This window comes from Lepidochelys kempii, chromosome 14 (assembly GCF_965140285.1).
Source record: "Lepidochelys kempii isolate rLepKem1 chromosome 14, rLepKem1.hap1, whole genome shotgun sequence".
NCBI classification, from domain to species: domain Eukaryota; kingdom Metazoa; phylum Chordata; order Testudines; family Cheloniidae; genus Lepidochelys; species Lepidochelys kempii.
Genome location: NC_136393.1, coordinates 40,790,324 through 40,803,996, shown reverse-complemented (window position 1 = coordinate 40,803,996; position 13,673 = coordinate 40,790,324). Strand labels below are relative to the sequence as shown.

The window sequence follows — 13,673 nt, the reverse complement described above, 5'->3', positions numbered from 1 at the left end:
GGACAACCATGTCAGGCTATGAGCTGTCTCAGTGTAGACAAACACCTCATTGCCCCTCAAGCCCAACCTGCAGCTCCCGGCTATCCCAGGCCTTGGCTCCCTCCACCAGAGATTTGTCAATACTCCTCAATCCCACCTCACCCCCCTGCGGTTATGGCCCGAGGTTACCCCGGACAACTCTTGATTCTCGTCACTCCTTCTGTGGCAGATACAGGATACACAGTGGGGCGGTAAGCGGGTTCCTTTGACACTCACTTGGAGTGATCTCTATGGAGATGGAGTTCATCTGTGAGGCTCCATCACAGCCATTATGCCAATTTTATAGAAATTGCACCCGTCCTAAAGTCTCATAAATGCTTATCAAATTTCTTGCACTGCACAGGCCACAGGGGAAGTATTTTACTCAATATTTTAAGCCATCAAAAAAGTGGGGGAGGTGTGGGGTTTGGGGTTTTTTTTTTTTTTTTTCTGCCCCACTAGCCAGGTATCTCCATTCCCCAGGCAGCGATTTTCAGAGCTACCTAAGGGATCTGCATGCCCAGTTCATCATGAGCCATGAAATCCTCTTGAAAATGAACTTCCCAGTGCCCCCTGGCTGGGGGTCGTCTGCTGGGGCTGATCAGTGACCTCTGGAACTGGAAAGCAGTTGCCTCTAACAGAACTGATTAAGGGAGAGATACCCAGTTGGTCCCAGCAAAGGATTTGCCCCCCGCACTGCAGAGGAAGGCTAAACACCCCCTAGCTCCCTGCCAATCTGATTTGGAGGAAAATTCCTTCCCAACCCCACATATGGCAATAACTGAGACCCTGAGCATGTGACCCAGCATTAGACCCAGCCACCCAAGCTCCTGAGAGAACGAAAGCTTGGTTCCACTCCAGAGAACTGGACCACCCCATCCAGTGTCCCACCTCCAGCCAGGGCTAACTCTGATGCTTCAGAGGATGGAAACAAACAACAAACACCGCCCCCAACCCAGAATACATGGGGCGCGGGGGGAGAGAAGTCCCTTCCTGACCCCTGCAGGTGACCAGCTGAAGCCCTGAAGCATGAGACTTGGGACTATAAGACATATGCCAGAAAAGACCCCAGAGTTGGCCAGTCCAACCCCCACCATCACAAGCAACCCTGTCATGCAAATCACACTCAAATGTGTCCAAAGCTATCTTAAAACTAATAAAGTTGTTTGTTCCACAACTCCTTTTGGAAGCTGATCCAGAACCTCCCTCCTTGGATGGTTAGAAACCTTCTAATCTCCAGCCTAAACTTCTTCTTGGCCACTTGATCCTCATTTGTTCTTGTGCCTACATTGTCCTTTATGTAGAACAGCTCTTCACCCTCCCTGGTGTCTACCCCCCGATGTATTTATGGAGAGCCATCAGATCCCCTCTCAGCCTTCCTTTTGCTAGACTAAACCAGCCCAGCTCTCCCTTTCTCCTCTCATAGGACAGACCCTCCATTCCAGATGAGGGCCCCCCAGTGCCATATACAATGTCATTAATGCTTCTCTATCTCTACTGGAAAGGCCTCAGCTGATACATCCTAGAGTCACATTTGCTTTCTTCATGGGTCACATCACATTGGTGGCTCCATCATCCTGTAATCGACCAACTCATGAAGGTCTCGCCCTTCCTCTGTCTCCTCCAGCTGATGAGCCCCCAGCATACAACAGAAATTCTTATGATTAGACCCTAAGTGCAGGATCTTGCACCCGGTACTATTAAATTTCATCTTTTTCTGTTACTCCAGTCTACAAGGTCATCCAGATCTTCCTGTGTAAGATTCCAACCCTCCTCTGTACTGACCACGTTTCCCAGCTTTTTATTAAGTTTTAAGTAAGTTTAAGTAAGTTTTGTTATCACTCTCCTACTTTTCGTGTTAACACCATTAGTAAAGAGATTAATGAAGATGGATCCCAAAACCGATCCTTGAAGAACTCCATTAGGAACCTCCCTCTGGTCCCATAGTTCATCTTTCAGCCTTCTCCCCTTCAGTCGGTTCCTCACCCACCTTACAATTCTTGTGCTGATCCCCACCTTCCTTAATTTAGCTAATTATTTCCCATGTGGTACCATATCAAATGCTTTACTGAAGTCCAAGTATATTAGATCTGCTGCATTTCCCTTGTCTAAACAATCAGTTCTCGTCTCAAAGACGGAACTCGGGTTAGTCTGGCCCCAGCTACCTTTGGTTACATCCCCCTTGCCATTTACCTCCATGAATTTCATCATCCTTCCCTCACAGCGTGTTCTACAGCCCCTTGCCTACTACTCAGCTAGGCTTCGATGAATGGGTCTGGAGTCGCCTGGATCACTTTTTTATCTGACACTAGGTGGGGAAGAAGAGCCTCACCAGCTCTATAAAACCAGCTGGGGGAAGGCTGGGAGCAACAGGTATCAGAATAAGCTAGACCCGGGCTTCTCAAACTTTTGGTTTTGCTGGCCCCACTTTGAAAGTATTTCAGGCTATGACAACCCCCGACCCCCAAACAGTCATAGCAAGTTACTGTACGGACTCATAGAAACATACACACGGTATTGCCACCCTTACTTCTGGGCTGCTATGGGTGGGGCACTGACCTCAGAGCTGGGCAGCTGGAGAGGGGCAGCTGTTGTAGCCCTCTTCCCCTCCTGCCCCCGTCCCCTGAGAATATTTTTGTGATCTCTTGACCCCCCCCTCACTGCACCATAGCTTTGCAACCCCCTTTTGGGTCAGGACTCCCAGTTGGACAAATGCCGAGCGAGACAATCTCAAACCATGAACTAGTTCCCAGGCAACCCCTGCGAGATGCTTGCTCTACCTTCGGTTCCTGACCCCTCCAGGAGCCGAGTGCATCTCCCCCAGCTTCAGGCAGAGCTCAGAGCAGAGTCAGCAGCAGCAGCCCCTCCCCGGCGAGAGCTCCAAGCGAAGGCAGGGGCCTGGCAGAGAGAGGAGAGGGACACAGGCAGGTCAGAGGAGGGGTGGAAGGTGGATCCCACCTCAGGAGATTTAACAGAGAGAGGAAAGCGGGGCTGTGAGAGCACAGAACAGAGACACCCCCCAGGAAATCCCCCCACCCCAGACACCAAGATCCCGGCCTGGGAGAGGGGTTCACTCCCCAACACTTACTCACGACAGCTGCAGCAAGAGGTCCCTGTGGGGCGGGAGGAGCTTCCACCCCGCTCCGGCTGGCTGGATCTGGAGAGAGAGAGAGAACAGGGAGAGGAGAGTGTGGTGAGGAGTTGGTGCCCAGGGGTCCCCCTGCCCCGCTCCTAGCTCTGGACCCCCCTTGCAGAGGTATCTGTGGGTGTGTTCAGGGAAGGGCCGGGGGCTCTGCTCCACCAGGGCTGAGAGCGTCAGAGCAAAGCGACTGTAAAACCACTGAGTATTTTCAATGTTGCCTCACCCTGAATGTCACTGATCCCCCAGTTTATAATGCGTCTCCCCGGCCACTTCTCTTGCTAATTTGAACTTCAGGGAACACATCAAATCTCTCTCCTGTCCCCCACAGCTGATGGGTATGGGCCACTGCCAGGGCCCTCTACACTGGGGTTAACATCTGGATCCTGGCGAAGCTGGTTCTAGCCCATGTGGCCAACCCCCAGTGACCAAAAATCACAAGTCAGAGCCCCCCAAAACCATCAGATTGGCTTAAACAAGAGGAGATTTTGAAAACAATTTTGGGTTCTGTTCTTGATCTCCTGGTGGTGCAGCCTTTAGGGGTCACCTTTTCAAGCTTTTCTCCCCAGCCAGGAGGGCTAGAACAAGAAAAACTTCCGACAAAAATGGCCAACCCCGCCAAAATCTTCAGAAAAAATTAGTTCAGAATGATTGAAAACAGAACAATTTTTGGTTTTTGAATTTTCCAAGAAGACCCTGAATGTTTTCTATTAAAGCCGACACTTTCCACAAAAACTTGCCTTTAATCAAACACCCAATTTTTCCTAAAAAAAAAAAAAAAAAAAAGTCAATGGAACCATTTCAGTCAACTCGTTACAGCTGCTCTGAAATCCCTCATCCCTCCCACCCCAGTTCCCACAACCTCCCCCCCAACTCCAGCCCCTGCACCCATTGCACACACAGCTGCGCCCCCTGCCTGGCCAAAGGGCCCCTTCCCTGCCCCCCAAAGAGCAACTGCAGCAGATCCCAATGGGGGGATCCGCACAGGGACCAGCCAGCTGCACCTGCTGCCGCTCAGCCCTGCAGGGTCCGTGTTTAGCCTCTCCCCGTCCCCTTCCTTGGCAGAGAAGTGCGGTACCTGGGGCTGTGCCAGGCCCATCCTGCCATGAAGATGCCCTGTGGGCTGCGGTGCCCTGGCAGAGGGAGAAGCTGCTGGATCCATCTGGGCTCCGGGCGAGCGCTGGGTTGGGATCAGGCCCCTCTGGGGTGGCTCAGCAGCTGGTTTGCAGGGCTGGTCACCTCCTGGCCCCATGCAGATTGTCTGAACGTGGCAAGCTTCTCTCTAAGGGGAGCTCGGACAGTTCCTCCCAGACCTGTCAGTCACGACATTGCCTCCATGGTTTAGAACCGGTTGTGGGGTCCCCGTATCAGGATTCCCCCCTTATATCCCCTCACCCTGGAGGGACCAGATGGAGGGATCTCACTTCAGTCCTTGGCCCTGGCCTGCTGGGATCCCTCAGGCACGTGGTGACATTCACTCGTGTTCATCCACTCCCCACTTACAGGATTGTGACCAGTGGTGTCTCGCCCAAGCACCCCTGTCCCAATGCCACCCCAATGGGCTCCGGAGCTGTTGCCCCTCCATTCCCCACCCAGTTCTCTGGCTTCATGCCCTCGCCCATGCTCCTGGTGTCACGCCCCACAATCTGCTTGGCTGAGAATTCATTCCCAGTGCTTCCAGCCCAGGGTCCTTGTCCCTCCCTTCCCACTAGCCAGCCTGGGACAGGGGCAGCAGCTACCCCTGCAGCCCCACCAGCCGGAGCAAAACGGAGAACACGAGAGGCAAAAGCGCGTGCGTCTCCTTTTAGGGTTGTGCCTCCAGCCCAAGAACCAAATGGATTATCCAGTGGTTCTCCAACTTTTGTCCTGGTGACCCCTTCCACACAGCAAGCCTCTGAGTGCAACCCCCCTCCCCCGCCGTTATACATTAAAACACACTTTAATATATTTAACACTGTTATAATGGCTGGGGATGAAGCAGGGTTTGGGGGTGGAGGCTGACAGCTCATGACCCCCACATAATAACCTCACGACCCCCAGTTTGAGAACCCCTGGACTACACTGAGCATGCACAGACAGAGAGCCAGAGGGTTGAAAGGCCGCTGGGATGGACAAGACTTGTGGGGCTCCGAGATACTGTCTCCCCCCACCCCCACCCCGCCACCCCGCAGCAGTGTGAATTCAGCTCCAACCAGGGGCAGGAATCTGAAATCAGTGAAACAGCAAAGACTTCATGCAGGCAGCGGTCCGGCTTGCCAGGCAGGGACAGTCCTTCCCTTCCAGGACGTGGGCATCAGCAAAACTCAAGCATCAGAAACCTGGGAATTACAGAGTTACGGTCCATGCCCAGGCAACCTCAACTCTGCTCCCTGGAGCAGGCAATAGGCACTGGGATTATCGGCATGTACAGCGGCTGCACTCACTGTGGGACCTGTAGCTGTACTGAAGGGTGGGGCAGGTCGAGAGAGGTGATAGGCGTTAGTTTGAGGAGTGTCCGAGCTGTGACTGGGCTACGAGGAAACCAGGGGTTGCCCCCACCCCATCAAAGCGCAGGAAGCCTTGTACCTTGAGGATCCAGTCTGCCTCATTTTGTTGCAAACTTGTGTATGTTGTCTCAGTAGCAAGGCACTGGGGGGGTCTTGCCATGGGGATTGGCAGCAGTGAGGTGGGATGCCAGAGCAGGCTGTGGGTTGAATGGTGGGTAAGGGAAAGTCTAAGGTTAGATGGTATCCAGTGAGTGAGTGGGAAGTGGTTGGTACATTTCACATGTGCAGTATTGTGCAGGGATTGTGCTTAGTGTTTGAGCCCTGGGCAAGCGGAGGCAGCTCCTGCCCATGACAGTGAAAAGGCCGAGTGTGAGCGTATGTTGGACCTGTTGGGACATCACTCAGAGGGCGGAGTTACGGCTACCTGGGCACGTACCTGTATTTCCTGGCTTTTAGGTGGCTGAGATTTGCTGATCTCGATATTCTGGAACTGCTCCATTCATGGCCATGGATATTCTCATCCCCACTGCTGGAGAGCCTGGGATATGCATCAAGCGTGCCCGGACTCAGCTCCTCACCCTGGTGTCAGCAGTGTGTTCTTGGTGCATGCTCCCAGTATGCCTGTTCTCCGCTCCACACCCACAGTGGTAGGGCTTCCCCACATACTGGCTCACAGGGGGTGCAGGAAGAGGTGCTCAGACACCCACAGAGGGGCAGAGACCCACAGAGCCCAGCTCACATGAGGGGGTCGAGGATCATTGGGAGGGAGGAGGCACAGGACCCTCCCTCAAAAGCAATGGCCCCCCAGAACCATGTTCACATGAGGATGGAGGGCACAGAGGGTGGGGTCAGAACTATAGAGTTGGCCAGGGCCCTCCCTCCTCCCCCAGATCCTGCCACTCGCACAAGGGACAGGCACACATGGGAAGTTTTAGGGAAACAGGCTCAGACTCCTCAAGGACAGGCCAAGGCCTTCCAGCTCCCAGATCCCATGGGGGTGTCAGCCATATATGGGCTGGGAGGTGCCAGATCACGACCCACACACCTCTGCTCCTATTCTCCCCCAGTCCCCATCCCTCTCCCCCACTCCTCCCTTCTCAGTGCCCCACCCCACCTAGCCCCCAACCTCAACCCCTCTCTGCCCCTATTCCCAGCCACTCTTCCGTCCTTCTCACCTTCCGCTCCCAGCAAGCATTTGCATGTGGAATTCATTGTCATTTCAAAGACAGGGTTAGCACCTTCTGAGTATTCTGCTGTATTTGGATTAAGTTTCCCCAAAATAAATAATAATAATAATAAAAACCCTTGGAGAGAGGCAGATTAGAGCAAGATGCCTCCTTTTTTTAAGATACAGATTTCCTACCAAGGCTTGGATTTGAACTCCTAAGAGCATACGACCTCCCACACTGGGTCAGCCCAAAGGTCCATCCAGCCCAGTGTCCTGTCTTCCGACAGTGGCCAGGGCCAGGTGCCCCAGAGGGAATGAATAGAACAGGGAATCATCAAGTGATCCATCCCCTCTTGCCCATTCCCAGTGTCTGGCAAAGGCTAGGGACACCATACCTGCCCATCTTGGCTCATAGCCATGGATAGACCTGTCCTGCGTGAATTCATGGTGCCCGCTGCGGTTCAATGGCTGGACCATTCCCCCTGGTGTCATAACTGGCTTTCAAGCTCCTTCCCCTCTCTCCCTGCACAGGCACAGTGTGATCTGCTTGGCGTGTGAGTCTCACACCGGCTGAGCAGCCGGCCAACCTAGAATCAAAGTGGTTCATAACGTGGTCATTTGATCTCCCCGAAAGGGCTGGGGGATGCCCTGCACTCTGCTGGGAGAACTTTCAGCCATCTAAAAAAAGAACAGGAGGACTTGTGGCACCTTAGAGACAAACACATTTATCTGAGCATAAGCTTTCAGGAGCTACAGCTCACTGCATCGGATGCATTTAAAATCCTGGTGCAGTGATCTCAGCCCTGGCTGTAAGGAAAGCAGGTCAGGTTGGGGGCTTTGTTTGGGGGAGGAGGGGATCTCAGAAATCCCTTGTCCAAATGGCTCTGTGGGCCCCCCCCCGAGGCACACAAACTGTCAAGGCTCCAAGTCAGTGGGTGGATTTCAGAGCAGGCAGGAGATCGGTGCTTCAGGCAGAGAGCTGGCGCTTTGCTAGAATAAAATCTCTTTAGCTGCCCTCCACTTAGATCCCGTCCTTCAGCGCCTCGTCCCCAGGGCTCGCTTGGGACTCCAAGTGAGGGTCAGACCCAGACCCCCCACATGGCGGGCTGAGACACACGACGCTGCCAGGACGGCAGTTCAGAGGGTGTGTTAGGACACTTTGGCCCATCAGTTAAAAGACAAAGAAACAAAGTCTGTCCTGGGGACCAACAGAGACGTCTTCCCTCACGACAAGGAAAAACCACTTTCCCTTCAACCCCAAAACAATCCGCGTTCGTGATTTGCTGCCCAGCAGCGGAGTTCTTGTCTCGGGAGGCAACTTCAGCTCCTGCAGGTTACCCGCCTATTTTGCCCCCCTTAACCCTCCTTCCATCTGGTCAGCGCACAGCCCCCTCCCCAATAGACCCCGCCCGCCCCCTCCCTCCGCCATCTGGTCAGCGCACAGCCCCCTCCCCAATAGACCCCGGGTTCCCCAGTGTGATCGATGCACCCACCCAGCTCTTCTCCTCCCCCCCAACCCGGCACCTCCCTGCTCACCCCCTCCCCGTTCCATGCACAACACCAGCCCCTCCTCACCTGCTGGTGGAGACCCCCAGCCCCTGATCGCTCCGCGGGCAGTCGGAGCCCGGCTCGCAGCTCGCCCAGGCTCGTGTCCCCTGGAGCCAGAGCCCCCCCGGGGAGCGGGCTCAGAGCGACCCCGGCGGGCAGGCAGAGGGAGCAGCGAGGGGACGGGCTGCCCCACCGGGAGCCGCCAGGCTCGGGGAGAGGGTCCCACGGCTGCAGCCCCGCTCTGCTGGGCAGGTCAGCAACACCGAAGGGAAACGCACCCAGCTGTCTGTCCCCAGGGAGCGGGCGAAGAGCAGAGGCTCCAGCCGGTCAGGATCCCGCAGCACTCCCCGCTCTTGTGTCGCTGCCTCCCGGGCTTATGGCTATCCCTACCCCACCAAAGCAGGTCCGCGTCCCTGGGTGGGCTCGAACCACCAACCTTTCGGTTAACAGCCGAATGCACTAACCGATTGTGCCACAGAGACTGGGCAGCCAGGCCCCAGGCAGGGAGCAAGCGGCCATAGCCAGCTGCTGGGGAGAGCCCGGCTGGGGAGGGGCGGCAGCCCAGTCCCCCCCACACTCGGTTTTCCGGGGCAGTGGAAGTACTTAAAAGTGTGTGTGTTGGGGGGGGGGGGAACCACTGGTGCCCGAACCTTGGGCCCCGCCCCCTGCACCACCCTTTCCCCTGAGGCCCCACCCCCTCGCTCCTCCCCCCCACCTTACAATGTGGAAATGGGAAGACAGGCGCTGGGAGGGGTGTGTGTCTGTCTGTCTGTCTCCTTCTCTCCCCAGCTTGCGGAGGGGCTCTGACCCACCCCATCCCTTCCTCTCCCTCCCCCCAAGTTGCCTTTTGCCCCCTCCCCCAATACTAAAACAGACAAGTTCTTATAATAAAAAAAGGGACTAGGGCCCCCCCCTTGAGCTGCTGGGGGCCCCAAGTAATTGCTTAGGCTGAGTCTCTCTGTGTATACCCAGGGCTCTGAGTGTAGGTAGCCCAGCCCGGCACATGTGCCTCAGTCTCCCCGTACCCTGCACCACCACCTCCAGCTGTTGAAACTGAACTCACCTGGGCCTGGGCCCCCCTGCCGCCCTGCCCCGGAACTGTACACCCTTCTCTGCCCCGGCCCTGCTGGCTCCCCCTGGGGACGACACTACTCTTCCTGGTTCCACACCGGCTGGGCCATGGAGCTGCCCCCACAAGAGTACCCCCACCTCAAGATCAGGAAAGACTGTGACCAGTGAGGATCTCTGGGCGCTGACCCCGCTGAGCTGAGCCCTGGCCGGTGCAGCTTGCCCGGCACTGTGCGGATCCCCCGATGGGTCTCCGGGGGCACAAAGGAGCCAGGCAGGGGGCACAGCAGTGTGTGCAACGGGGGTGGGCTGAGGCTGCAGCTGGACTTGGGGAGAAATGTGGGGAGGGGGGTTCCCTGGTATATTTAACAAGAGGTTAACATGTGTCCAACTTTTTTTGAGGGAAAATTTTGCTCTGGGCGAAGGATTTGGGCTGTAGTTACGTAACCCCTCTTCCAGGTGGTGTCGGCAGCAACAAGGGTGCGGTTTAGTTTCCAGGGGTTCCCCTTAACAACTCAAAACAGAACCAGCTCAAGCCCCCAGCCAGTAATCTGAGAAAACTAAACACCTCCGGGGGCACATCTACGAGGCAACACTTTCCCCCTCATCAGCATGGAGTCTGTGTAGTAGAACAAAAATACCCTGACTTCTATTAAAAGTTCTCACCTCTGCCTGAAGGGGAGAGTTAACCACAAAGGAAAGGAGCACAGGAGACATGCACGGCAAAGCAGAGCACGGAGAGGAGCAAAGGAATCCTTTGCAAAGGGATTTCCTGTCTTGCACCCACCCAACCATCACAAAAGTTCTCTTGCTCGACCCTGTTCCATTGGGGTTGGGCTTCCCTCCCCTCCAGGTTAGGTGACCCAGGTTAGGGCAACAAAAATGATTAGGGGTCTAGAACACATGACTTATGAGGAGAGGCTGAGGGAGCTGGGATTGTTTAGCCTGCAGAAGAGAAGAATGAGGGGGGATTTGATAGCTGCTTTCAACTACCTGAAAGGGGGTTCCAAAGAGGATGGCTCTAGACTGTTCTCAATGGTAGCAGATGACAGAACGAGGAGTAATGGTCTCAAGTTGCAGTGGGGGAGGTTTAGATTGGATATTAGGAAAAACTTTTTCACTAAGAGGGTGGTGAAACACTGGAATGCGTTACCTAGGGAGGTGGCGGAATCTCCTTCCTTAGAGGTTTTTAAGGTCAGGCTTGACAAAGCCCTGGCTGGGATGATTTAACTGGGAATTGGTCCTGCTTCGAGCAGGGGGTTGGACTAGATGACCTTCAGGGGTCCCTTCCAACCCTGATATTCTATGATTCTATGATTCTGTGACCCAGAGCTGGGAGGCAGAAGCAGAGTATAATCCACATTACACCAGGAGGCTGCGGGACTCAGATACACCTCCAACACACAGTTCCTCGTCTGCTTCCTTCTGACTTCTAGGGAGTTGCACTTTCTCTAAACCAGCTGTAACTTACTGCCCATTCTCCCCTTTTATGGCTCATGATAGCTGGTGTTTTTCTTAAAACCCCAGCTCCTAGAGTCCTGTGAGCAGGCCAGAATCTCAGTTCTCATGGTTTTCTTAGGGAGGGCAGACAAAATAAAGTCTTTAACCCTTGCAGAGCATGCTAGAAACCATGACAGCCAAAGGCTCGCAAACCAGGAAATAAAAAACTCTGCATTTAGTATTTTAAGTCTCATGATTTTTGAGTGGGTCTCACAGTTTTGAGGCCCGACTCATTTTGAACTCTTGCGTTTATCAATACAGAAATTATCTAACCCCCCCCCTCTCTCTCTCTGTCACACACACACGCATCACTTAGTCTTACACACCTGCTGTGGGTGCTGACTCCCTGGGTGCAGGAAGAGGGGGCGCGAGGGTGAGGCCTTGGGGGAAGGGGCAGAGTGGGGATGGGCCATGGGACAAATCAAACTTCCCAAGAGCCTGTCTGTGTCCAATATAGTTTTAAGGGGCTCCTACCTCCCCTCTCCTGTCATGGCTCTTAAAACCAACTGAGAATCTGAACCATCTGCTGCCCAGGGCCCTGGGGTGAGCGGAGCTAATGCCAACCGCAGTATGGCCTGATACGGCCTGCACCCTATTTGTGAGACTAAGGGTGAGAATTTTCACCGGGAGTGGGCTCAAGACACTGCTGGGTAGCAGGCCCGGTACAGCCAACCAGAAATCCCCCCTATCATCACTGGGGTTGGGTCCAGGCGAGCAAGGAAAAGAGAGACGTCTGGTGCACCCCCCTCCTTGCATTGCAGGCTGACATACGCGGTGGAGTGTGAACTACCGCCCTGCACCGCCTCACATACTTGATTTGCCACGGCTTTCATGGGACGGTGGAGGTTGATGCTTCCCTAAACCCTCGGGATACAACTTTCCGACTCTCTTTTCCCCTCCCGCAGCCACTCACACGCTAAACCCACTGAAAGTAGCAAACACTGAAAACCCATTGCAGGCAGCCTAGCTCCGGGCAAGCAGCAGGAATGGGACAGAAGGGCAGAAGCTCACGTGTTCTCCTCGCCCCTGGCAGAATGCCTTGTGCGGGCTGTACCTGGGGGGTGCAGGGGTGGAATGAGCTGGGGACGTGTGCCCGTTTGAGCGATTCATAGCAGGCAAACGAGGCACCTTTGGGGGAGCCTTGTCCAGGCCTGCCATGGGTCAGCTCTCTCAAACCACCACCCCTGGCAGCGCAGGCCTGACCTTCCAGCCCCCTGCAGGCCTCGCTCTCTGTGTACAGGTTAGCGATCAACATCCCCAAAGCCTCTGAGCGTCCCTCGGGAGTGCTCAGCCCGTTCCGCTGAGCACACGCAGAACTGTGACTCTAATCCCACAGGCGCGGTCCACAGCAGCTTGTAAGATTCAATTCAGGCCAACCACTCTATTGAGAACCCAGCACTTAGATATACAGAAAACAGGAACGAGTTTATCATCAAAGAACAGAGATGCAAGCGAGAGTGAATAAATAAATACTGGAAAGTAATGGTTACATAGAAAACCAAATCCTCACACTTTCTAGAACCGGGGTTCTCACAAATTTTTGGCAGCCTCAGCATGCGGCTCTGACAATACTTAACTAACTGTAGGAAAAACAAACAAATAAATTACATGTGCATATTTACATAGGGATTTTTTGCAGACTCAATAATAAATATAAGGTACAGTTGTGTCCTATCTTTACTGGACCTAAACACAGAACAAACCAGTGCTTTGCACAGTCTTGTCTTTTTTGTTGTTCTTTTGCTTTTTCGGTCAAAGTTGATAATAGTAACAACAAAATCTGAGCTGTTGCTGTTGTCTTTTCAGCTTGGTTTTTGCATCATTTAACAGCTTGCGCCTCTGAAACTCACCGTGGTAATTTGGTTCAATTTCCCTTGCACGAGTGCTGTAGGGACGTTGCACGACATACATTTCAATTTGATGAATTTCTCTCGCACACTGCAACTTGCTCAGAAACGGAATCGGGTGGCGTCAGAAACACAGGAAACTACCTTTCCCCCTGGTGCTGAAGTGTTCCTTTTTCTTTCTATGTTTTGCTTTTCTTCGCAGAAGGTCCCAGGGGACCGAACTGCTGTCACATTCAAGGTCATGTTCTGGCACTAGATTATTTGAAATATTTTCTGATACCAAGTCACATTTTTAACTCTTTCACCTCCCCCGCCCCCATGAACAATCGCAACCTACACAAACACCACGCAGTGAGATGGCCCATAGCCACTTACAGAGCTACAGTAACATGAGATGTGAATACAGTGCTTAGAGGTCTATAAAATCATGAGTGGTGAGGAGAAAGTGACTAAGGAAAAGCTATTTACTTGTTCCCATAACACAAGAACTAGGGGCCACCAAATGAAATTAATGGGCACCAGATTTAAAACAAATAACAGGAAGTTCTTCTTTACACAGGGCACAGTCAACCTGTGGAACTCCTTGCCTGAGGAGGTTGTGAAGGCTAGGACTATAACAGGGTTTAAAAGAGAACTGGATAAACTCATGGAAGTTAAGTCCATGAATGGCCATTAGCCAGGATGGGTAAGGAATGGTGTCCCTAGCCTCTGTTTGTCAGAGGGTGAAGATGGATGGCAGGAGAGAGATCACTTGATCATTGCCTGTTAGGTTCACTCCCTCTGGGGCACCTGGCGTTGGCCGCTGTCGGCAGACAGGATACTGGGCTGGATGGACCTTTGCTCTGACCCAGTCTGGCCCTTCTTATGTTCTTAGCCAAAGAATACACTTTGCAACTTCA

The 13,673-nt window shown here is 53.6% G+C and overlaps 1 protein-coding gene and 1 non-coding gene across 2 annotated transcripts in view; both read right to left on the bottom strand.

Moving 5' to 3' along the window:
* LOC140904638 (uncharacterized) overlaps nt 1–13,673 on the bottom strand; it is an 819,798-nt gene that overhangs the window by 96,085 nt on the left and 710,040 nt on the right.
* TRNAN-GUU (transfer RNA asparagine (anticodon GUU)) lies at nt 8,768–8,841 on the bottom strand. Its single transcript has one exon. It is a non-coding gene; the product is annotated as a tRNA-Asn (tRNA).